Here is a 27333-nt window from a genome sequence, read left to right as displayed (position 1 = left end):
TGGTTTTTATTCTTCAGTTTGTTAATGTGGTATATCACATTGATTGATTTGTGGATATTGAAGAATCTTTGCATCCCTGGGATAAATCCTACTTGATCATGGTGTATGATCCTTTTGATGTATTGTTGGAGTTGGTTTGCTAGTATTTTGTTGAGGATTCTTACATCTATTTTTCATCAATGATACTGGCCTGTAGTTTTCTTTTTTTGTGATATATATATATATATAATCTTAATTGTTTAAATTTTTTTAAATTAATAAACCTTATCTTTTAGAGCAGTTTTAGGTTTGTAGAAAATTTGAGCAGAGGGTACAGAAAGTTCCCACCTACCCTTTGCCCACCACACACACACACACACACACACACACACACACACACACACACACAGAGTTTCCCTGCCTTGCATTCATGTAGTACATTTGTTACAATTGATGAGCTGATATTGATTCATTATTATTTTTAACATTTTTTTATTGAAGTATAGTTGATTTACAATGTTGTGCCAGTCTCTGCTGTACAGTAAAGTGGCTCAGTTATACACGTATAGACATTCTTTCTTTTAATATTCTTTTCCATTATGTTTTATCACAGGATATTGACTATAGTTGCCTGTGCTATACAGTAGGACCTTGTTTATCCAGATACATTATTATTAACTAAAGTTCTTAGCTGACATTAGGCTTCACCCTTGGCTTTGTACAGTTCAGTGGTTTTCGACACATGTATAATGGCATGTGTCCATCATTATTGTATTATACAGAATAGGGTCACTGCCCTAAAAATCCCCTGTGCTCCACCTCTTCATCCCTCCCTCCCCCAACCCCTGGCAACCACTGATTTTCTTTTTTAAGTTGTTTTTTTTTTAATTTTTGGCTGCATTGGGTCTTCGATGCTGCGCATGGGCTTTCTCTAGTTGTGGCGAGCGGGGGCTACTCTTCATTGCAGTGTGCAGGCTTCTCATTGAGGTGGCTTCTCTTGTTGCTGAGCACGGGCTCTAGTCATGCGGGCTTCAGTAGTTGTGGCACGTGGGCTCAGTAGTTGTGGCTCACAGGTTCTAGAGCAAGGCTCCGTAGTTGTGGCACATGGGCTTAGTTGCTCTGCGGCATGTGGAATCTTCCTGGACCAGGGCTTGAACCCATGTCCCCTGCACTGGCAGGTGGATTCTTAACCACTGTGCCACCAGGGAAGTCCAGCCACTTATCTTTTTATTGTCTCCATAGTTTTGCCTTTTTCGGAATGTCCTAGAGTTGGAATCATAGTGTGTAGCCTTTTGAGATTGGCTTCTTTAACTTAGTAACATGCACTTGAGGTTTCTCTGTGTCTTTTTGTGGCTTGTTGGCTCATTTCTCTTTATCACTGAATAACATTCCACTGTCTGAATGTACCATACTTTATCCATTTACCTACTGAAGGATATCTTGGTTGCTCCCAGTTTTGGTCAGTTACAAATAAGGCTGCTGTAAACATCCATGTGCAAATTTTTGTGTGGATATAAGTTTTCAACTCCTTTGGATAAATACCAGGGAGTGCTATTGCTGGATCACATGGTGAGAGTATGTTTAGTTTTGTAAGAAATCACCAACCTGTGAAATCGCCAACCTTCCAGAGTGGCTGGACCACTTTGCATTCCCACCAGCAATGGATGAGAGTTCCTGTAGCTCCACATCCTTGACAGCACTTGGTGGTGTCAGTGTTCTGGATTTTGGCCATGCTTATAGATGTGTAGTGGTTTCTCATTTTAATTTGCATTTCCCTGATGACACAGGATGTAGAGCATCTTTTCATATGCTCATTGGTATCTTCTTTGCTGAGATGTCTGTTTAGGTCTTCTGCCCATTTTTAGATTGGGTCATTTGTTCCCGTATTGTTGAATTTGAAGCATGCTTTGTATATTTTCAACACAAGTCCTGTATCAGATGTGTGTTTTTTTTTTTTTTTTTTTTTTTGCGGTACGCGGGCCTCTCACTGCTGTGGCCTTACCCCTTGCAGAGCACAGGCTCCGGACGCTCAGGCTCAGCAGCCATGGCTCACAGGCCCAGCCGCTCCACGGCATGTGGGATCTTCCCGGGCCGGGGCACGAACCCATGTCCCCCGCACTGGCAGGCGGACTCCCAACCACTGTGCCACCAGGGAAGCCCCAGATGTGTGTTTTGCAGATTTTTTTTCTGCCAGTCTGTGGCTTGTCTTCTCATTCTCTTTGCAGCGCCTGTCACAGGGCAGGAAGTCCAGCTTGTCAAACTTTTTTTAAAAAAATGTTTATGTATTTATTTTGTTGCACTGGGTCTTAGTTGTGGCACGTGGGCTCCTTAGTTGCGGCTTGCCAGCTCCTTAGTTGTGGCATGTGAGCTCTTAGTTGCGACATGCATGTGGGATCTAGTTCCCTGACCAGGGATTGAACCCCTGCATTGGGAGCGTGGAGTCTTAACCACCACGCCACAAGAGAAGTCCCTATCAATCCTTTCTTTCATGGATCGTGGGGGTGTTGAGGTTGCAGGTGGAAGTGCTGTGTCTCAGTTGCACGGGTGGGTACAGATCACATCTGGGAGAGCTTGGCTGGCGCCAGGGCCTTTCAGGTGGCCTGTGGGTGCTGGAAGAGAGACATAGCAGGAGGGAAGAGGGAGTCAGCTGAAAGTTTTGGTTTGAGATCAAAATGATCTGAGCGTGGGTGAGCGCTGAGGGGAAGGGCCCCTGGGCTGGGGCTGCCATAACAAAGGACCACCAACTCAGATGGCATCAAACGGGGAGCTTATTAAGGTGTTGGCAGGTGTCTGAAGGCTCTGAAAGAGGATGCTTCCTGTCTCCTCCAGCTTCTGGTGGCTGGCAATCCCTTGGTGCTCCTTGGCTTGTAGACCATCACGCCAGTCTCTGCCAGCATCTTCATGTGGCCTTTTTTTTTTAATATTTATTTTTTTATTTAGGCTGCACCAGGTCTTAGTTGTGGCATGTGGGATCTAGTTCCTGAACAGGGATCAAAGCCGGGCCCCCTGCATTGGGAGCGCAGAGTCTTATCCATTGGACCACCTGGGAAGTCCCTTCATATGGCCGTTTCCTTGTGTGTCTGTGTCGGGTTTCCCTCTTATAAGGTCACCAGTCATTAGATAAAGGCCCACCCTCCTCCAGTATGACTTCATCTCAACTAATGAAATCTGCCATGACTTGTTTCCAAATAAAGCCCACTTCTCAGGTGCCAGAGGTTGGGCTTTGAACATATCTTTTTGGAGGACACAACTTGACCTGCAGCAGAGGGGGGACCCTGGCGGGTGATGACAAGGCAGGAGCAGAGGCCATGGGAGTTGGGGGGCGGGTTAGGCGGTGAGGAGTCCAGGATGTGGAGGACAGAGCACTGGGAGTGTCCTTGTTGGGGACTTTGGGACCCTGAATGATGCAGCTCCGAGGGTGCTACGTAGCACCAGAGGGAGAAGGGGAGTGAACAGGGGAGGGGGATGTGACAGAGACCGGAGAGGAAGTTGGTGATGGCAATGGGGAGAGGATGACTTGGGGGAGTGTGGGTAGCAGAAATAGGCGGAAGAGCCTTTGGGAATGGACAAACTGTCCTGCTCACCAGCAATACCAGTCATTGTCCTGATTGCAAAGAGAGACTTAGGACCTAAGACAGAAGAGGCTGTGCAGTGGCAGCCAGGAGGGGGGCCCAAGGGAGCACTCTGTCCAGAGTTCTTTCAGTTCTGGGAACGTTCACCCCCTCTCTTCCCTTTGTTCTCCCACATGGCCAAATTTCCATGTCCATATGGAGTCTCACCTGTTTGCACCACTGCATAGTTCCCTTGCATGGTCCTGATAAAGTTCATTATACTCTCTGACACTTCAGTGCGGTATTTGGTCACTTTGAACTCTGTTGCTTTTATCATCCTTTTATATCCACGCTTAGTATCTGCTGTAGACTGAATGTGTCCCCCCAAGTTCATGCTGACTCCTACTCCCTCCCTTCCGTGGGATGGTGTTGGGAGATGGGGCCTTTGGGAGGTCATTAGTCATGAGGGTGGGGCCCCATGATGGGATTAGTGCCCAGTCTGTGGATTCTGTTATGGCAGCCTGAGCAGGCACTGAATTATGAAATTTACTGAACTCACCTGTGCCGAGTTCCCAGCCCATCTGGTGTGTCATCATTGCTCAGGGGTGGCGTCTTTTATTATTAATAAGACTGTTCCCTATCTTAAACTTGGGGTGGTTTTCATGTTAAGCCTCTTCCTCTGGGATGGGGACCTGTTCGGGGCTGGCATTAGTGACTGATGGCTCAGACAGGACCCAGAAACCATTCCCTGAGAGGCCACAGGGCCATGAAGGGGAACATTCTGGCATTGCTGCTGCTGAGCCCAGCAACAGTGGTACGGATGTTCTCACCAGACGGCAGCTGCTGCCTGGCACCCCGAGTGAGGTGAATCCCTGGTCTTGGTGTGGGCACCTTCCCTCAGTGGGGATGCTGCATGGTCCTGCCAGAGGCTGGCCAGATGGAGGCCCAGGCGCCCAGCTGGCTGATGTCTGAGTTGGGCAGGGCATTTTCTGAGGGTGCAACTCCAGAACCCCACTCAAAAGTTCATTTGCCCCCTTAAACAGCCAATCTCTCTGAGCTGGTCTCCTCCCGTGCACACCGGGGATATTGTCACCCCTTCCGTGGGCTGTGCGGGTGGGCCCTGGGTGTGATACGGCCACAGGTCTCTGGGGGTAGGAGTGTGGTGGCCTGGAGGACTTGGGGATGCGTGGGGTCACCTGGCCTCTGTCTCCCCAACTCCCTCCAGCCCTGCCTGCTCAGGATCTTGTCCTCTCCATGAGGGGGACTCAGTAGAAGATGGGACGTTTGCTGGGCTTCTGATGATTTGGTTGTAAGTGAATGAATGGAAAATCCCTCCTCCTTCAGAAGGACTTTCCCTTTTCTTTTTTTTTTTAAGATTCTTTTCACGTGGACCACTTTTAAAGTCTTTATTGAACTTGTTACACTATTGCTTCTGTTTTTATGTTTTGGTCTTTTGGCTGCGAGGCATGTGGGATCTTAGCTCCCCAACCAGGTATCGAACCCACACCCCCTGCACTGGAAGGCGCAGTCTTAACCACTGGACCTCCAGGGAAGTCCCAGGACTTTCCATTTTCTCAAGGGTGGACACCTCTCCTTCCCAGCCTGGAGTCAGCAGCCAGCCAAGGCCGGGCTCCGGTTTCCCTCAAGTCCCTGGGCCTCTTAGGGACTGGGCCTGGGCCTCTCAGGGGCTGCCCTGACACACGGGTCTCTCTCACACCTCTTTTTAGCCGACTAGTTGCTGCATGTCCTGAGGTCCTGTGGGGACACAGAAGGAGCTGTGAGGCCCCAACGTCCCAAGAACTCGTGGTCCCCGTGGGGAGATGTTGACTTGTTCACTGGATGTTCCCTCCGTGCCCTCAGTGGGCCTGGGCCTCTGTGGACCCGGGACAGGTCTGGGTGAGGTAGGACGAGCCCGTCTGACAGCAGAGAGCCACATTCAGCCTCCAGACCTGCATCAGATTCTGCAACCTCTAGCTGGTAGGTGATCACCGCCAGGCGCCCACAGTGCCGGCCAGGTTGGAGGGCGGGCTCAGAACAGCGCTGCGTGTGCTGGTTCCCCTCCTCAGCCAGCCCCGTAGGCGTGTGGGGTGGCGTAGGACTCCGGAGTGTTTGAGGATGTGGCCGTGGACTTCACCCCGAGGGGTGGGTGTTGCCGAATCCTTCCCAAAGGAATGTCCACAGAGAAATGATGCTGGAGACCTGGCCTTGCTTGGGAACACTGTCCACTCCTCCACGTTCCCTGGGCCAGGGCTCCCCGGCACTGCTGACATGGGGGCCGTCCTGGGCGCTGTGGGGTTTGGAGTGGCATCCCTGGCCCCGCCCCCTCGATGCCGGGAGCCCCCCAGTCGTAACAATCCCAGAGGTCGCCAGACATGTGCGCGTGTCCAGGGGCAAGCTCACCTGGGTGAGAACAGGCAGATTCACACCTTAAGGCAAGGTGTGTTTATTTGGCTTATGCTCTTGCTGGAGTGTTCCCCGGATTCGGGAGCCGTGGCAACAGCACCGGGACCCGCCCTCAGTGAAGAGCCCTCCCCAGGCGGCCACGTTTCCCCAGCAGTGACTCGACCTCCTGTTTCCTGATCCCCTTTGGCGTGCAGGGTGAGGGCGGCTGGGGGATTTGGTCCCGTGAAAACCATCACCTGCGTCCACAGAAGTCTGGGTCCCCGTTGGCAGGTCTAGGGTCAGATTTGCCAATCCTTGGAGCCCTGGAGACGGCAGTATCGGCTCCAGTCTGAGGGAAGGATTTGTAGTTCGGGGCTGCGTCCTCCTACACCACCCATCCCGCATCTTCCTGTGCGATCAGGAAGCCCCACAGACCTCCCAGGATCTCCCAGTGGGACCAAGAAGAGTCAGGCTTCTGGCATGTGGGATCTTCCCGGACCAGGGCACGAACCCGTGTCCCCTGCATCGGCAGGCAGACTCTCAACCACTGCGCCACCAGGGAAGCCCCTTTGTCCATTTTTAATTGTTTTTTTTTCTTTCTATTGTTCAGTGTCACTCTCTTTTTCTAAGACGTTAGTAATTTTTTTGTCCATTTTATTGTAGACTGGAGGACTCAGCTTACAACCAAGGAGTCAACTTCTAAACAGGATATTTTTGGAGAAAACACATTTGAGGGCATAAAAATGGTAAGATTCAGAAGGGATAGATCCTGGTCCTTTGCTCTCAGTAAAGTCAGTTGGGGTCAGGAGAGAAATGTGAGGCAAATGACTTTTATTCAAGACAAATTGTATCTCTGGGGAAAGTCTTTGAAAAGTATGAATCAGGAGAAAACTAATGCAAACTTTTTCTGCCTAAAGCCAGTTGGCAAATGTTTTTGGTTTTGAGGTCCGTGGGTTTTCTGTGACAGCACCTCAGGCAATAAAGGAAGGAACGTGTCCGTGTTCCAATACCCCCCTTTTTCCCTCCCAGTAACCCTTTATTTACATGGGGTTGGATTTGGCCAGCAGGCCAGAGTTTGCCGGCCCCACCCTAAACCTAACTCCCAGAAGTAAACATTTCCCAGAAGTAACATTCCCAGAAGTAAACATTTCCACAGACGTTCCTCAGTTGGAGTGAGTGTTTGAAGGAGAATTCAGAATTAAACAGGGATCCAAAACTGACTTCCTGTAATCTGCCTCAGGAGAGCCACAAATGTGATGGAGTCTCTGGCAATGCATTCACCCTCCTCGCTTCACACACACTTACTCAGGACCCAGGCACCTCTCACACTTGCTCACACTCGCCCAGAACCAGAGACTCTGCGTCTGTGATCACAGCCGGGCTCGTGCTGGGGAAGGCCCTATGGGGCGGAAGAGCCTCCAGGAGGAGCCCAGATGTGGCACAAGCACCGGCAGGAAACTTGGGAAGTCCGTCATCCTTCTGGAAGCGTGTGAGAACTCACCAGGGGGAGGCCCTGCAAGGATGCCCAGTGCTCAGAGCCTTCAGCCCACACAAAACATATTAATAATTCTACAGTGAAATGTAGAAAGAGTCATCCTAAGTGGGATAAATAATACTACAAAGTGCTGTACAAAAGTTGAGGTCAGATTTTCCCAAAAATTAATGCAGAAATGATCTTACATTACTGCAAAATGAGTTGCCAAAATTACACATTCAAAGACTTGTGGATTTTGGAATTGCAGATAAGGGTCTGGGGAGCTCTATAAAATTTCTAAACCTGTATGCACCTAATAACTTGGCCTCAAAATACTGTAAGGAAAAAAAGAATTAAAGGAATTAAATTAAATTAAATTAAAGGAGAAACTGCAAAATTCACAGTCAAAATGGGAGATTTAGGGCTTCCCTCGTGGCACAGTGGTTGAGAGTCTGCCTGCCAATGCAGGGGACATGGGTTCGTGCCCTGGTCCGGGAAGATCCCACATGCCGTGGAGCGGCTGGGCCCGTGAGCCATGGCCGCTGAGCATGTGCATCTGGAGCCTGTGCTCTGCAACGGGAGAGCCCACAACAGTGAGAAGCCTGCGTACCGCAAAAAAAAAAAAAAGGAGATTTAGGCACAACTCTCTGAGTAAGAGGACGTTCCAGCAGTTAAAAATTAGTTTACACAGTTGTTTTTCAGGTTTTCTCATAGCTTGATCTAATGAACTTACATAAAACTATTAAACCAACAATTAGAAAATACACAATCATAACGAACCCACATGGAGAGTTAACGTTAAAGTAACAACATATTGGACGCATCAGGGATTGCAAGCATCCTTAAAACAATGGCTTCAAGAGGGATCTATAGGGCTTCCCTGATGGCACAGTGGTTGAGAATCTGCCTGTTAATGCAGGGGACACGGGTTTGAGCCCTGGTCTGGGAGGATACCACATGCCGCGGAGCAACTAGGCCCGTGAGCCACAACTACTGAGCCTGTGCGTCTGGAGCCTGTGCTCCGCAACAAGAGAGGCCGCAACAGTGAGAGGCCCGCTCACCGCGATGAAGAGTGGCCCCCGCTTGCCACAACTAGAGAAAGCCCTCGCACAGAAACGAAGACGCAAGACAGCAAAAATAAATAAATTAATTAATAAACTCCTACCCCCAACATCTCCAAAAAAAAAAACAACGTATCTATAGGGACTTCCCTGGTGGTCCAGTGGGTAAGACATCAGGCTCCCAATGCAGGGGGCCCGGGTTTGATCCCTGGTCGGAGAACTAGATCCCGCATGCATGCTGCAACTAAGAGTTCACATGCCACGGTGAAGAAGTCCGCATGCCACAACTAAGAGTACACATGCTGCAACGAAGATCCCACGTGCCTCAATGAAGACCTGGCTCAGCCGAAATAGATAAATAAATAATTTTTTTTTTTTTAAAAGAGGGATCTATGTAGTGACAAACAGCAGTGTGGGGACTCCCCTGGTTGCACAGTGGTTAAGAATCCACCTGCTGGGGCTTCCCTGGTGGCGCAGTGGTTGAGAGTCCGCCTGCCGATGGAGGGGACACGGGTTCGTGCCCTGGTCCGGGAAGATCCCACGTGCCATGGAGTGGCTGGGCCCATGAGCCATGGCTGCTGAGCCTGTGCATCTGGAGCCTGTGCTCCACAACGGGAAAGGCCACAGCGGTGAGAGGCCCGCGTACCGCAAAAAAAAAAAAAAAGAATCCACCTGCCAATGCAGGGGACATGGGTTCGAGCCCTGGTCTGGGAAGATCCCACATGCCATGGAGCAACTAAGCCCATGCACCACAACTACTGAGCCTGCGCTCTAGAGCCCACGAGCCACAACTACTGAAGCCCGCACGCCTAAAGCCCAAGCTCCGCAAGAAGAGAAGCCAATGCAATGAAAAGCCCACGAACCACAACAAAGAGGAGACCCCACTCACCGCAACTAGAGAAAGCCTACACGCAGCAACGAAGACCCAATGCAACCAAATAAATAAAAATTAAAAACAAACAAAAAACAGCAGTGTGACCTGATTTTGTTGGCAGGTGCAAGAACCTACTCACATGGTAAAATGGCACAGGACTCCACACACATGTAAATACACACACACACACACACACACAAATGTGTGCATGAGAAAATGGCGAAATCTGAATAAGGCCTTTGTATTGTACCAAAGCCAGTCTCCTGGTTTTGACACCACACTGCAGTTACATAAGATGTTACCACTGGGGGAAGCTGGGGAAAAAGCACACGAGAGGTCTCTGTACTATTACTGCATCTTCCATTGACAGATGAGCAGATAAAGATGTGGTACACATATACAATAGAATACTACTTGACCATAAAAAAGAATGAAATAATGCCATTTGCAGCAACATGGATGGACCTAGAGATTCTCATACTAAGTGAAGTAAGTCTGAAAGAGAAAGACAAATACCCAATGATGTCACTCATATGTTGAATCTAAAACAGGACACAGATGTACTTACCTACAAACCAGAAACAGACTCGCAGACATAGAGAACAGACCTGTGGTTGCCAAGGGGGAGAGGGGATGGGGAAGGGCTGGACTGGGAGTTTGGGATTAGCAGATGCAGACTATAATACATAGAATGGATAAACAACAGGTCTTACTATACAGCACAGGGAACTATATTCAATGTACAGCAGTAACAATGTCCTGTGATAAACCATAATAGAAAAGAGTAGGAAAAAGAATGTATATATACACTCCTTAACATGGGAAAGGAAATAGTCACCCAAGTCCAGGAAGCACAGAGTCCCATACAGGATAAACCCTAGGAAAAACACACCAAGGCACATATTAATCAAACTAACAAAAATTAAATTCAAAGGAAAAGTATTAAAAGCAGCGAGGGAAAAACAAAAAATAACATACAATGGAATCCCCATAACGTTATCAGCTGATTTTTCAGCAGAAACTCTGCAGGCCAGAAGGGAGTGGCAGGATATACTTAAAGTGATGAAAGAGAAAAACCTACAACCAAGATTACTCTACCCAGCAAGGAACTCATTCAGATTCGATGGGGAAATCAAAAGCTTTTCAGACAAGCAAAAGCTAAGAGAATTCAGCACCACGAAACCAGCTTTACAACAAATGCTAAAGAAACTTCTCTAAGCAGGAAACACGAGAAGAAGAAGACCCACAAAAACACACCCAAATGGACTTCCTTGGGGGCACAGTGGTTAAGAATCTGCCTGCCAATGTAGGGGACACAGGTTTGAGCCCTGGTCCAGGAAGATCCCACATGCCATGGAGCAACTAAGCCTGTGTGCCATAACTACTGAGCCTGTGCACAACAACAACTGAAGTCCGCATGCCTAGAGCCCGTGCTCTGCAACAAGAGAAGCCACCACAATGAGAAGCCCGTGTACCATGATGAAGTTGCTGCAACTAGAGAAAGCCCGCACACAACAAAGAAGACCCAGTGCAGCCAAAGATACATAAATAAATTAATTAAACAAACAAACCCAAAAGAATTAAGAAACTGGTAATAGAAACATACATATTGATAATAACCTTGAATGTAAATGGATTAAATGCCCCGAACAAAAAATACAGACTGGCTGAATGGATACAAAACAAGACCTATATATATATATATATATATATATATATATATATATATATATATATATATATATATATATATATATATATATATATATGCTGTCTACAAGAGACCCACTTCAGACCTAGGGACACATACAGACTGAAAGTGAAGGGATGGAAAAAGATATTCCATGCAAATGGAAATCAAAAGAAAGCTAGAGTAGCAATACTCGTATCAGATAAAGTAGACTTTAAAATAAAGACTGTTACAAGAGATAAGGAGGGACACTACATAATTATCAAAGGATCAATCCAAGAAGAAGATATAAGAACTATAAATGTTTATGCACCCAATATAGGAGCCCCTCAATACATAAGGCAAATGCTAACAACCATGAAAGGAGAAATCGACAGTAACACATTAATAGTAGGGGACTTTAACACCCCACTTACACAAATGGACAGATCATCCAAACGGAAAATAAACAAGGAATCACAAGCTTTAAATGACACAATAGACCAGATAGGTCTAATTGATATTTATAGAACATTCCACCCAAAAGTGGCAGAATACACTTTCTTCTCAAGGGCACACAGAACATTCTCCAGGATAGATCACATCTTGGGTCACAAATCAAGCCTCGGAAAATTTAAGAAAATTGAAATCATGTCAAGATCTTTTCTGACCACAACACTATGAGATTGGAAATCAATTACAGGAATGCAGCAAAAGCAGTTCTAAGATGGAAGTTTATAGCAATTCAATCTCACCTCAAGAAACAAGAAAAATCTCAAATAAACAATCTAACCCTACACTTAAGACAACTAGAGAAAGAAGAACAAAGAAAACCCAAAGTCAGTAGAAGGAAAGCAATCATAAAGATCAGAGCAGAAATAAATGAAATAGAAACGAAGAAAACAATAGCAAAGATCAATAAAACTAAAAGCTGGTTCTTTGAGAAAAACAAAATTGATAAACCTTAGCTAGACTCATCAAGAAAAAAAGGGAGAGGACGCAAATCAATAAAATCAGAAATGAAAAAGGAGAAATCACAACTGACACTGCAGAAATACAAAGGATTATAAGACTATTACAAACAACTATATACCACTAAAATGGACAACCATGAAGAAATGGACAAATTCTTGGAAATGTACAATTTTCCAAGACTGAACCAGGAAGAATTAGAAAATATAAACAGACCTATCACAAGTAATGAAATTGAAACCATAATTACAAATATTCCAACAAACAAAAGTCCAGGGCCAGATGGCTTCACAGGCAAATTCTATCAAACATTTAGAGAGGAGCTAAGGCCAATCCTTCTCAAACTCTTCCAAAAATGTGGAGAGGGAGAAACACTCTCAAATTCATTCTACGAAGCCACCATCACCCTGATACCAAAACCAAAAAAAGATATCACAAAAAAAGAAAATTATAGACCAGTATCACTGATGAACATAGATGCAAAAATGCTGAACAAAATACTAGCAAACAATCCAACAGCACATCAAAGGGATCATACACCATGATCAACTGGGATTTATCCCAGGGATGCAAGGATTCTTCAATATATGGAAATCAATCAATGTGATACATCACATTAACAAATTAAGGAATAAAAACCATATGATCATTTCAATAGATGCAGAAAAACCTTTTGACAAAATTCAACACCATTTATGATAAAAACTCTCCAGAAAATGGGCATAGAGGGAACCTACCTCAACATAATAGAGGCCATATATGATAAACCCACAGCAAGCATCATACTCAATGATGAGAAACTGAAAGCATTTCCACTAAGATCAGGAACAAGACAAGGATATCCACTCTTGCCACTCTTATTCAACATAGTTTTGGAAGTCCTAGCCACAGCAATCAGAGAAGAAAAAGAAATAAAAGGAATACAAATTGGAAAAGAAGTAAAACTGTCACTGTTTGCTGATGACATGATAGTGTACATAGAAAATCATAAAGATGCCACCAGAAAACTACTAGAACTAATCAATGAATTTGGTAAGGTTGCAGGATACAAAATTAATGCACAGAAATCTCTGGCATTCCTATACACCAACAATGAAAAATCAGGAAGAGAAATTAAGGAAACACTCTCATTTACCATCGCAAGAGAAAGAATAAAATACCTAGGAATAAACCTGCCTAAGGAGGTGAAAGACTCATACTCAGAAAACTATAATACACTGATGAAGGAAATCAAAGATGACATAAACAAATGGGGAAATATACCATGTTCTTGGATTGGAAGAATCAATATTGTGAAAATGACTATAGTACCCAAAGCAATCTACAGATTCAATGCCATCCCTATCAAACTACCAATGGCATTCTTCACAGAATTAGAACAAAAATCTTACAATTCGTATGGAAACACAAAAGACCCTGAATAGCCAAAGCAATCTTGAGAAAGAAAAATGGAGTTGGAGGAATCAGGCTCCCTGACTTCAAACTATACCACAAGGCTACAGTAATTAAGACAGTATGGTACTGGCAAAAAAACAGAAATATAGATCAATGGTACAGGATAGAATGCCAGAGATAAACCCACGCACATATGGGCACCTAATTTATGACAAAGGAGTCAGGAATATACAATGGAGAAAAGACAGCCTCTTCAATAAGTGGTGCTGGGGAAACTGGACAGCTACATGTAAAAGAATGAAATTAGAACACTACCTAACACCATACACAAAAATAAACTCCAAATGGATTGAAGACTTAAATGTAAGACCAGACACTATAAAACTCTTAGAGGAAAATATTGGAAAAACACTCTTTGACATAAACCACAGCAAGATCTTTTTTGACCCACCTCCTAAAGTAATGGAAATAAAAACAAAAATAAACAAATGGGACTTAAAACCTTTTGCACAGCAAAGGAAACCATAAACAAGACAAAAAGACAACCCTCAGAATGGGAGAAAATATTTGCAAATGAAACAACAGACAAAGGATTAATTTCCAAAATATACAAACAGCTCATGGAGCTCAATATCAAAAAAACAAATAATCCAGTTAAAAAATGGGTGGGGGCTTCCCTGGTGGCGCAGTAGTTGAGAGTCCGCCTGCCGATGCGGGGGACACGAGTTCATTCCCCGGCCCAGGAGGATCCCACATGTCGCAGAACGGCTGGTCCCGTGAGCCATGGCCGCTAAGCCTGTGCGTCCGGAGGCTGTGCTCTGCAACGGGAGAGGCCACAACAGTGAGAGGCCCACGTACCGCAAAAAAAAAAAAAAGAAAGGCGGAAGACCTAAATAGACATTTCACCAAGGAAGACGTACAAATGGCCAAGAGGCACATGAAAAGGTGCTCAACATCACTTATTACTAGAGAAATGCAAATCAAAACTACGAGGAGTTATCACCTCACACTGGTCAGAATGACCATTATCCAAAAATCTCGAAATAGTAAATGCTGGAAAGGATGTGGTGAGAAGGGAACCCTCTTGCACTGTTGGTGGGAATGTAAATAGGTACAGCCACTATGGAGAACAGTATGGAGGTTCCTTAAAAAACTAAAAATAGAACTACCATGTGACCCAGCAATCCCACTACTGGGCATATACCCTGAGAAAACCATAATTCAGAAAGAGACATGTACCACAATGTTCACTGCAGCACTATTTACAATGGCCAGGACACGGAACCAACCTAAATGTCCATCAACAGATGCATGGATAAAGAAGATGTGGCACATATATACAATGGAATATTACTTAGCCATAAAAAGAAAAGAAATTTAGTCATTTGTAGTGAGGTGGATGGACCTAGAGTCTGTCATACAGAGTGAAGTAAGTCAGAAAGAGAAAAACAAATACCATATGCTAACGCATATATATGGAATCTAGGGGAAAAAAATTGGTACTGATGTACCTAGTGGCACGGCAGGAATAAAGAGGTAGACATAGAGAATGGACTTGAGGACATGGGGTGGGAGGGCAAAGCTGGGGCGAAGTGAGAGTAGCATCGACATATGTACACTACTGAATGTAAAATAGATAGCTAGTGGGAAGCAGCAGCATAGCACAGGGAGATCGGCTCTGTGCTTTGCGATGATCTAGAGGGGTGGGATAGGGAGGATGGCAGGGAGGCTCAAGAGGGAGGGGATATGGGGACATGTGTATGCATATGGCTGATTTGCTTTGTTGTGCAACAGAAACTAACACAGTATTGTGAAGCAATTATACTCCAGTAAAGATGTATTAAAAATATACATGTACCCCTATGTTCATAGCAGCACTATTTACAGTATAGCAGCACTATTTACAGTAGCCAAGACATGGAAGCAACCTACGTGTCCATCAACAGATGAATGGATAAAGAAGATGTGGTACACACACACACACTGGAATACTACTCAGCCATAAAAAAAATGAAATAATGCCATTTGCAGCAACATGGATGGACCTAGAGATGATCATACTAAGTAAGCCAGAAATGAACTTATTTACAAAACAGAAACAGACTCACAGACATAGAAAACAAACATGGTTATCAGAGGGGAAGGTGGGGAGAGATTAATTAGGAGTTTGGGATTAACAGATACTACTATACATAAAATAAATAAAAAACAAAGTCCTACTGTATAGCACAGGGAACTATATTTAATATCTTGTAATACTCTATAATGGAAAAGAATCTGAAAAAGAATATATACATGTATAGATAGATAGACAGATACATGTATAACTGAATCACTTTGCTGTGCACCAGAAACTATCACAACATTGTAAACCAACTATACTTCAATAAATAAAAAGCTTTGTACTTTAGCACTTACATTTTGATCTATAATTCATCTCAAAATAATTTTTGTTTATAGTGTGAAATTGGGATTAGAATTTATTTATATATGGATTTCCAGGTGTTGCAGAACAATTTCTACCTTGTATTGCCTTTTGGCAAAATTAATTGAACATATATGTAGGGTCTACCACTGGATTTTTAAATTCCATTTCATCCATCAATTCAACTATCTTTTAAAAAAAAATTTTAAATAAACTTATTTATTTTTGGCTGCATTGGGTCTTCGTTGCTGTGCTTGGACTTTCTCTAGTTGCGGCGAGCGGGGGCTACTCCTTGTTGCGGTGTGTGGTCTTCCCATTTCGGTGGCTTCTCTTGTTGCAGAGCACGGGCTCTAGATGCGCGGGCTTCAGTAGTTGTGGGACGCGGGCTCAGTAGTTGTGGCTTGCAGGCTCTAGAGCACAGACTCAGTAGTTGTGGCGCGTGGGCTTAGTTGTTCCACGCATGTGGGATCTTCCTGGATCAGGGCTCGAACCCATGTCCTCTGCATTGGCAGGCGGCTTCCCAACCACTGCGCCACCAGGGAAGCCCAATTCAACTATCTTTATGGCAATAGAACACTGTCTTGATTACTAGATGTATTAGTTTGTTGGGGAAAACTAATTGGAAGTATTTAGGGATGTGAACATTGCCTTCAATTTTGACTTAGATATAAATAGTAAATATGCACTGTCAATTGAGAAGGAATGCACAACCTAAAAGTTGAGAATTACGCCTTTCAGATAGGTCTAAGGGACTGCTCCAAAGAGATAACGGAGGGGCCAGAATATATATGAGTTTTGTTTTTTTTTAAATTTTATGTAGTTTATTTATCTGGTTGCGCTGGGTCTTAGTTGCACCAGACGGGCTCCTTAGTTGTGGCAGGCACTCTTAATTGTGGCATGCATGTGGGATCTAGTTCCCCAACCAGGGATGGAACCCTGGCCCCCTGCATTGGGAGGGCGGAGTCTTAACCACTGGACCACCAGGGAAGTCCCATATGAGTTTTTGCAAAACAAAAAAATTCCCAGGTAGTCAGAACAGCTAATTAAAGGAAACCAGACATCTTTTAAGTTAGTGAATTTAGCACTTTTCTAGGTAAGGGAAGATGCGGAGTCTGGACTTATTTTTATTTTTTGAACTTTATTAATTTAAGTATAGCTGATTTACAGTGTTGTGTTAGTTTCAGGTGTACAGCAAAGTGATACAGTTATGCATATATATCTATATCTATATTCTTTTTCAGATTCTTTTCCATTATAGGTTATTACAAGATATTTAGCATAGTTCCTGTGCTATAGAGTAGGTCCCTGTTATTTTATTCTTTTTTCTTTTAAGACGCTATGCTAGTTTTGCAATACTGTACTTGTTTTGTGTGTGTGTGTGTGTGTGTGCGTGTGCGTGTGTGTGTGTGTGTGTGCGTGTTTTAGTTTTGGCTGTGCTGGGTCTTCACTGCGGCATGCGAACTCTTAGTTGTGGCACGCGGGATCTAGTTCCCCGACCAGGGATCGAACCGGGGCCCCCTGCCTTGGGAGTGGGGAGTCTTACCCACTGGACCACCAGGCAAGCCCCTCTATTCTGTTTTAGTCTGGGCTGATTGAAATAATTCCTTTCCTATGCACCTTAACCATCTAGGGCCAGTATCCTGCTTTTCTCCATCCTCAGGGTGCACCTGCTTTTCTCCATCCTCAGGGTGCACCGCTGAGGGCGGCTGCAGGGGCTGCTGGTTGGCCAGGCTCAACGTCCTTTGTTTATTGATGGGGCAGGCAACACTCTTAGTCCAGGACAGGCACCGTCAGGGCTGCCTGAACACCTGCGTTTTGAGCACAGATGGGTTACAAGATGACTTCCATATAAGGGAGTGAATTGAGCATAACGTGAACTTCACACTTGTTTGGGTGCAGTTTTCTCCGAGGGAAACACTAAGTGAGCTGAAGAAACTGTACACAGGGGCTTCCCTGGTGGCGTGGTGGTTGAGACTCTGCCTGCCCATGCAGGGGACACGGGTTCGAGCCCTGGTCCGGGAAGATCCCACATGCCGCGGAGCGGCTAAGCCTGGGCACCACAACTACTGAAGCCCGCGTGCCACAACTACTGAGCCTGTGCGCCACAACTACTGAAGCCCGTGCGTCTACAACCCGTGCTCCGCAACAAGAGAAGCCACCGCAATGAGAAGTCTGTGCACCACAAGGAAGAGTAGCTTCCGCTTGCCGCAACTAGAGAAAGCCCGGGCGCAGCTACGAAGACCCAATGCAGCCAAAAATAAAATTAATTAATTAATTAATTAATTTTTTAAAAAAGAAAAGAAACTGCACACACTCGGTTGAACAGAGCCTGATAAGAACACATAGACACATACACACCACAGGAAAGGCTTTTCAGGATAATTCCAGGAATAGTTTCTGAAATTTCAAAGGCGGCAGAATTACACCCAACCCTACTTAGTAATAAATAATAGATGATACAAGTTATGAAGAATTACCACAAAATTCAGGGTGGTGGTGACCGCTGGGGTCTGGGGGAGTAGCAGTCAGGGTGGGGCACCCTCAAAAGACCAGGAGTTGCCTCAGTCTGTTCATAAGTGTGGGTGCCCAGTCTATGGTGCCCATTTATTATTTATTCCTCAAGCTTAGCAAGTGAAAAAAAAAAGCACAACCTAAATGTTGAGAATTATGTTTTATTTGGCAGATGTTCTGAGGACTCAAGCCCAGAAGACAGCTTCTCAGATCACTCTGAGGGACCGCTCCAAAGAGGTAAGGGAGGAACCAGGGTACAGAGAAGTTTTGCAACAAAACCCAAGTAGTTGGAACAGCAAAAAGATTACTGTTAATTAAAGAAAACCAGGGAGTTCCCTGGTGGCCTAGTGGTTAGGATTTGGACTTTTCACTGCAAAGGCCTGGGTTCGATCCCTGGTCCGGGAAGCATCCCGCATGCCACTCGGTGTGGGCAAAATACAAAAAAACAAATTAAAAGGAAAAAAAAAAAAAAAGAAATCCAGACATCTCAAGTTAATGAATTTAGCACTTTTCTGGGTATGTGAAGATGCAGGAGTCTGGGCTCATTGAAATCATTCCTTTGCTGTGCACCTTGACTGTCTAGGACCAGTATCTTGTTCTTTCTAATCCTGAGTCCCCACCCCCCGCCCCCAGTGTGCACCGTTTCGGGGGGTGGCTGCAGTGGCCGAGGACTTGGCGGGCAGCAGCCCCTTTGTCTCCATCCTGAGTTCCCTCCTGGCTCACTGTTGGGGCTTGGGGGCGGCGGGGTAGGGCTGGTAGTGGCTGATGGCTTTATGGCCACAGCACCCTTTGTCTGCTGATATGGCAGGCAACATTTTTCATTCACAATCTGAACACGATTTTTTTAACTTAAAATGATTAAACGTAGCGTACAACATTTAGTGCATTCTTTTCTGAGTGCCACGTATTGTACTTCTCCATAATATTTCAAAGGCGATTTTAAGCATGAAACAATATCCAGTTTTCCAATATTTTCTTCACCATATTAGGTCACCCCCTCCCAGTTTTTTTTTTTTTTTTTTTTTTGCGGTACGCGGGCCTCTCACTGTTGTGGCCTCTCCCGTTGCGGAGCACAGGCTCCGTCCCTCCCAGTTTTGATTCCAATCTTGGTTTGGAAGAGCTTCTAAAATCTTTCATTCCGGTCCCTTGAAACTTAACCATTGTTTTGTTTTTGTTTTTTACAGATGTAAGGGCAAATCAAATTGAGAACAAGAGCCCTAACTCTCCCTGTTGAAAATAAGGAAAGAGATTTATCCCTTCTCCTTTTGGTAGACCATTTTCTTTAGAGAACGTGTGGTGGGGTAAATTCTTTCTCTGTCCTTTGAAATGTAAATAAACCTTTTTAAAAGCTAAATAAGGCTCTTGCGAGCTTTACTACCCGGGAGTCTTTCGGGAGGACCTGAGAGCCTCCTCCCTGAAATGCAGTTGTCAGGGGAGCTCGTGCCCCTCTGTGCAAAACTCCCTCCTGTCCTAAAGGTAAAAGTGGGTTTTGCCTTTGAATAAAGTCAGTTAACTAACACAGATGGTCACCCAATTACCAGGAGGAGTGAATTTGAACTAAGCGTGACCGATGCTCTCGGGGTCTCTCACCTGAGGACTGGTTATGGCTTATCTTGAGAACAGGTATTCATGAGTTGCATCCATTTAGCTCCAAAAGGGGACGAAATGTTTTTCTGTTTTTGCAACCTCTTAGCGGATTGCCTGCCATGTGCCTCACATTTTGGCTTAGTGCTGTCAATAATAAAAGTTTTTTTAAAAAATTTTTATTGGAGTATAGTTGATTCACAATCCTGTGTTAGTTTCTGCTGTACAGCAAAGTGAATAAGTTATACATATATCTACTCTTTTTTAGATTCTTTTTCCATATAGATCATTACAGAATATTGAGCAGAGTTCCCTGTGCTATACAGTAGGTCCTTATTAGTTATCTGTTTTATATATAATAGTGTGTGTATGTCAATCCCAATCTCCCAATTTATCCCTCCCCCCTTTTCCCCGCTGGTAACCATAAGTTTGTTTTCTACACCTATGACTCTATATCTGTTTTCTTTCTTTTCTACATTTGTGAGAGGTTTTCTGGGTTGGCAGGAGGTCTTGTTTTGAACTCTTTGTGAATTAAAAATGCTACTTGCCGGGAATTCCCTGGTGGTCCAGTGGTTAGGACTCGGTGCTTTCACTGCTGGGGGGCCCGGGTTCAGTCCCTTTTCGGGGAACTAAGATCCCAAAGCCCTGCGGGGCAGCCAAAAACTAAATAAAAATAAAAAAAATTAAAATGCTGCCTTCCCTATCAGTAAACAAAGGACGTTGCAGCCATCACAGGACAGCCACCCCTGAAGGGGAGCCCCGAGGGAACTCAAGGTGGAGACAGGATGTCCCCCAGCAAGCTGTCAGCCTCTGCAGCCACCCCCCACCCTCCAATGATGCACCCTGAGGACACTCAGGATGAGAAAGCCCAGGATACTGGCCCCAGATAGCTGAGGTGTATCTTGGAATTTAAAAAGCCACTAGCCTTAACTGTCTCTTCCTCTTTTATCTGAATTGCCTGATCCCAAGGCTCGCTCGCTCTCTCTCTCTCTCTCTCTCTCTCTCTCTCTCTCTCTCTCCCCCCCATCAACCTCGCCTCCTGCTGCTTCCCCTTTCCCAGCAAAGGAAGACAGAAAATCAGAAGCAATCACAGCTCCCTTTATGGAGAAACCTGTTACAGGGAGAGATGAACTGTCCTTGGTGCTTAGGTGCACACCCTTGGACCAGAGCAGAACTTAGAGCTTTAGCTAAGGAATTTCCCAAACCTAGTCAAGATCCACCGGGATTTGCTAAGGAGTTTGAGTTAACCATCCGAATCTATGAGCCCAGCTTTGCAGATCTATATCAATTAATATAGCTGTTAGTTTCCGAAAGTAAAGCACAGGAGTGGATAGAGAAAGCAAGCTGAAAGACACCCTCAGAGAATTTCCATCTACGTAGCCCGCAGACTGGAGCTGAATGCAGGCAGTTGGCTGGTAAACTACTCAGACTTATCCCAGGGCTTTTCCCCAAAGCCTTAGGCTGGGCAAAGATTCAGCAATGTAGACAAAGACCAGAGGAATCAATCGCGGATTACTATGAGGGCTTCGAGAAAACTTCGAAACAATATTCAGGCGTGACACCTGACTCATTCTCTAACCATCAAAATGATCCTCTACTTAACTCTGCCTTTTTAGAAGGCATAGATGGTGAATTGGCTACTCTATTTTATTATTATTATTATTTTTATTGAAGTAGAGTTGTTAATTTCTGCTGTACAGCAAAGTGTACACTCTTCTTCATATTCTCTCCCATTATGGTTTATCACAGGATATTGAATATAGTTCCCTGTGCTAGACAGTAGGACCTTGTTTATGCATCCTATATATAATAGTTTGCATCTGCTAACCCCAAACTCCCACACCTTCCCACCTCCACCCCCTTCCCTTGGCAACCACAAGTCTGTTCTCTATGTCTGTGAGTCTGTTTCTGTTTTGTAGATAAGTTCATTTGTGTTGTATTTTACTTTATTTTTTAATTTTTGGCTGCACCACGAGGCTTGTGGGATCTTAGTTCCCTGACCAGGGATTGAACCCGGGCCCTCAGCAGTGAGAGCATGGAATCCTAACCACTGGAGCTCCAGGGAATTCCCTGTGTCATATTTTAGATTCCACATATAAGTGATATCGTATGGTATTTGTCTTTCTCTTTCTGGCTTACTTCACTTAGTATGATAATCTCTGGGGCCATCCATGTTGCTGCAAATGGCATTATTTCATTCTTTTTTATGGCTGAGTAATATTCCATTGTATATATATACCATATCTTCTTTATCTAGTCATCTGTCGATAGACATTTAGGTTCTTTCCATGCCTTGGCTATTGTAAATAGTGCTGCTATGAACATAGGGGTGCATGTATCTTTCTGAATTACAGTTTTGTCTAGATATATGCCCACGAGTGGGATTGCTGGCTTACCTGGCAACTCTATTTTTATTAACTGACAATCCTTTATCTCCTAGGATTGACCTTCGAGAAAGCCCAATGGATAATGCTGATTTTATATTACTCACTGATGGTTCACGTCTACAAGGACCTCAGGAAGGTACCAGGCTGGCTATGCCATTGTTTCTCCAGTGTCTATCTTTGAAAATGGTCCCTTGCCTTATATCTCTTCCACCCAACAGGCTGAATTAATAGCACTAATAAGAGCCTGTTTGTTGGCAAAAGGAAAATTTGTTAATATTTACACAACTAGTATGCTTTTGGAGTGGCATATGATTTTGGTATGCTTTGGAAACAAAGAGGACTTTTTTTTTTTTTTTTGGGCCTCGCTGCATGTGGAATCTTAGTGCCCCAACCAGGGATCGAACCCATATCCCCTGTATTGGAAGTAGAGTCTTAACCACTGGACAGCCAGGGAAGTTCCAAAGAGGACTTTTTAACATCCTCAGGACCGTGTATCAAAAATGGGAAACAGACACAAATGAACCTATCTACAAAACAGACAAACTCACAGACATAGAGAATAGACTTGTGGGGACTTCCCTGGTGGTGCAGTGGTTAAGAATCCGCCTGCCAATGCAGGGGACACGGGTTCGAGCCCTGGTCTGGGAAGATCCCACATGCCGCGGAGCAACTAAGCCCACGCGCCACAACTACTGAGCCTGAGCTCTAGAGCCCTCGAGCCACAACTACTGAGCCGGCATGCCACAACTACTGAAGCCTGAGCGCCTAGAGCCTGTGCTCCGCAGCAAGAGAAGCCACAGCAATGAGAAGCTGTACACTGCAACGAAGAGTGGCCCCCGCTCGCCACAACTAGAGAAAGCCGGAGTGCAGCAACAAAGACCCAACACAGCCAAAAATAAATAATAAATAAATAAATAAATTTATTTAAAAAAAAAGAGAGAGAGAATAGACTTGTAGATGCCAAGGCAGAGGGGGTGGTGGAGGAGGGATGGGTTGGGAGTTTGGGGTTAGCAGATGCAAACTACTATATATAGAATGGATAGACAACAAGGTCCTACTATATAGCACAGGGAACCATATTCAATATCCTGTGATAAACCATATTGGAAAAGAATATATGTATAAAAAAGAATGTATATATATATATATATGCATAACTGAATCACTTTGCTGGACAGTAGAAAGTAATACAACATTGAAAATCAGCTATACTTAAATTTAAAAAAATAGGAAATAAGTAGTGGAGTTACTAGATGCAATTCTTTTTTTTTTTAAATTTATTTAAATTTGAGTCTTTGTTGCAGCCCTCGGGCTTTCTCTAGTTGCGGCGAGCAGAGGCTACTCTTCGTCGCGGTGGGTAGGCTTCTCATTACGGTGGCTTCTCTTGTTGCGGAGCACGGGCTCTAGGTGCGTGGGCTTCAGTAGTTGTGGCACGTGGGCTCAGTAGTTGTGGCTTGTGGGCTCTAGAGCGCAGGCTCAGTAGTGGCGCACGGGCTTAGTTGCTCCACGGCATGTGGGATCTTCCCGGACCAGGGCTCGAACCTGTGTCCCCTGCATTGGCAGGCGGATTCTTAACCACTGCACCACCAGGGAAGTCCCTAGATGCAATTCTGCTACCAAGGGCACTTGCCATTGTTAAGGCATCAGAGCATTCTAAGGGTGACACTGCAGAAGCAAAAGGAAATTCTCTAGTGGACAACACTCCCAAGCAGAAGCTTTACAAGCCAACAAGGACCAACTAACCGCTGCCTTTCCCTTTCAGCCTCCCAGTAACCTTACTGACATTTTGTTCAAGTTTCAGAGAATGGTACCAGACAAAGAAAAAGACACCTGGACACAGAATGCAGGAAGATTCAACTCCAATACAGAGCTGTGGATAGGCCCAAAAGGGAAGCCTATCCTTCTGTTTGGAGCTCAATATCCTATTTTACAATATACTCATGAGTTAACCCGTTGGAACCCAGATAAGATGGTGTTATGGGGTAAACAATATTTTTGGAAGCCTTCTTTTACTATACCTCCAAAGATCTATTCAGGATACAGTCCTTGTCCCAAATATAACCCATGGAAGCCAATCCATTGTTCTCAAGGACATTTTCCATTACCTGTGGGTCCTTTTGAAGTATACCAGGTTGGTTTTATACAAATGCCTCCTTCCCATGGTTATCAATATGTTCTTGTTATGATTTGTACGTTTTCACACTGGGTTGAGGCATTCCCATGTAGATGTGCCACAGCACAATCAGTAGGGAAATTGATTTTAATATTTATTTATTTGTTATTTTTATTTATTTATTTTTGTTGCGCCGGCTCTTAGTTGCAGCATTCAGGATCTTCAGTTGTGGCAAGCGGGATCTTTAGTTGAGGCACGTGGGATCTTTAGTTGCGGTATGCGGACTCTTGGTTGTGGCATGCATGCAGGATCTAGTTCCCTGAACAGGGATCAAACACGGGCCCCCTGCATTGGGAGAGTGGGGTTCGATCCCTGGTTGGGGAACTAAGATCCCACAAGCCGTTTGCTGTGGCCAAAAAAAAAAAAAGATAGTGATTGGTATGGAGCATTTTGGGTCAGGTGACCAGGAATATAATGGGTCGCACCTAATGGGACTCGATGGCTTTGTGGGTTCAACCTATGGCCCTGACTTCTGCCATGATGGATAGGAAGATGTACTTTGGGATTCCCTTAGACGCAACCCCAGCAAATTTACCATCAATATGAGCCCGATGAACCAAAAGATCTGTGTCTCACTGGTAGGATCACTTAACAGCTATTTTGTACCTTCAGTAGGACTGGAAGATGTAATTTCCCACAGTGAAGTCTTAACAGAATTCACCATAAGGCCTTAAATGATAGTAACCAGGCTATTAGCCTACTGAATTCTGAGGTCTCTGTAAGGTCCGTTGGTTCGGGTGAAAGGAGGCCCGGGGGGTAAGAGAAAACATCGACCAGTATGAGGTAGGAGAGGCATTGAGACATAACGACTTCACCTGTTCTGGGAATCAACAAGAGACTCTAACTTCCTGCCCAGAAAACAATGGGGCTGACGGGAAGGGAAAATGGGCTTACGCCCCACAACAGACCAACCAACACCTGGCCCTGCTGTATCCTCACCAAATAAGGAATTACCCTGTATAGCAAACCACCCCCTCCCCTTGCAAGCCGCCTTCTGCTTTTACCCCAATAAAAATCCCCCTTATCCAGTACTGGACGCGACTTCTCTGGCCCCTTTCTTTCAGACCAGTGAACCTCGCCCGGGAGCGCTCCCTAATAAAGCTCACATGAAGCTTTCCTTTGTTTCGCGGTGCCGTTTGTTAAGATCCGACCTTACAGTCTCTATGATGAGGAAAGCTGTGTTACAAAATCATATGGTCCTTGATATCCTTACAACATCTCAGGGAGGCACCTGTGCCATAATTCAAACTGAATCCTGTGTTTTCATACCAGATGAATACTCCAATATAGTACATTTAATAAGCTACCTGAAAAATCAGATTGCTGCCTTAGAGGACCTACTTCCTAGCCTTGGTGAACTTTTGGGAAGCTGGTTTTGCTCTGGAAGCTCGTAGCTTAAATCCCTACTTGTGACTTCATTAATGTTACTAGGTATATTACTTATATCCTGTCTATTTTATAAGATTGTTGTCTCTTACATTACCCAGTATGTAACCAGGCCTCCAACAAAATTGATGATGGCTAAACATCTTGAGGAAATAGATCTCATTTATAACTCTAGACAGAACAATTGTAATAGTGTAATTCTAGGTATGGGAAAAAGCAACAGGGGAAAACATTTCCTGGATCATAGTAAACTAGTAAGACAGGTGATCCAGAGAATTTTAAATTATCAACAGGGCCCCATCTGGGACTTCCTTGGTGGCGCAGTGGTTAAGAATCCGCCTGCCAATGCAGGAGACACGGGTTCGAGCCCTGGCCCAGGAAGATACCACATGCCGTGGAGCAACTAAGCCCTTGTACCACAATTACTGAGCCTGAGCTCTAGAGCATGTGAGCCACAACTACTGAGCCCACGTGCCACAACTACTGAAGCCCGCATGCCTAGAGCCCGTGCTCTACAACAAGAGAAGCCACCGCAATGAGAAGCCCGCGCACCACAACGAAGAGTAGCCCCCGCTCACCGCAACTAGAGAAAGCCTGTGCAGCAACAAAGACCCAACACAGACAAAAAAAAAAAAGTCATTACATTTCTAATCACTATGGAAAAGAGGTTGAGGATTTAATTTAAAAGATAATGTGTCGGGCTTCATTGGGTGCAGTGGTTGAGAGTACGCCTGCCGATGCAGGGGACACGGGTTCGTGCCCCGGTCCGGGAAGATCCCACATGCCACGGAGCAGCTGGGCCCGTGAGCCATGGCCGCTGAGCCTGCGCGTCCGGAGCCTGTGCTCCGCAACGGGAGAGGCCACAACAGTGAGAGGCCCGCGTACCGCCAAAAAAAAAAAAAAAAAAAAAAGATAATGTGTCCAAAAGTAGAAATGACAGTCATGTCAAAATAAGTCTAATGAAAGATTGAACCTAATGTAAAAAATGTAGGAGTATGTTGAATGACATCCAACCAAATAAATGGAAAGGTAAAGCATGTTCTAAGAAAGGAGAGAGCAGTGTCACCGTGATGTCAATTCTTCACAAATACCTATAGTGTCTTCATAAAATCCCTTTTTGCTACAATCAGTGTTTCTTAGAACTTCACAAATCTCACTTCTAAGCTTTACAAATAAGAACAAATGTTTAGTAGTAGCAGTGTTTTTCTAAACAACGTTGGGGGGTGGTTAGCTTAAAATGATCAAGGATTAAAAACTTACATTGGTAGCTTAATTATGAAAATATGAAAGTAAAGTATGTTCCCATAGGAATGGATGATTACCATTTAAAAGAGTGAAAATGGGCAGAAGACCTAAATAGACATTTCTCCAAAGAAAGATATACAGACTGCCAACAAACACATGAAAGAATGCTCAACATTATTAATCATTAGATAAATGTAAATCAAAACTACAATGAGATATCATCTCACACTGGTCAGAATGGCCATCATCAAAAAATCTAGAAACA

At 44.7% G+C, this 27333-nt stretch overlaps 1 long non-coding RNA gene across 1 annotated transcript in view; it reads left to right on the top strand.

The window, feature by feature from the left end:
* LOC309820620 overlaps positions 1-18531 on the top strand; it is a 30043-nt gene extending 11512 nt beyond the window's left edge. Inside the window, exons 2-3 of the long non-coding RNA XR_014296532.1 lie at positions 6576-6658; positions 18466-18531. This is a non-coding gene — a long non-coding RNA (uncharacterized lncRNA). The remainder of the gene's footprint in view (positions 1-6575; positions 6659-18465) is intronic.
* Positions 18532-27333: the final 8802 nt, after the last annotated feature.

The sequence above is a fragment of the Grampus griseus genome, assembly GCF_964374135.1.
Source record: "Grampus griseus genome assembly, chromosome: 3".
In the NCBI taxonomy this organism is placed as follows: Eukaryota; Metazoa; Chordata; class Mammalia; order Artiodactyla; family Delphinidae; genus Grampus; species Grampus griseus.
Note: the sequence above shows the minus strand (reverse complement) of the source record. Positions and strands in the feature narration are given on the sequence as shown.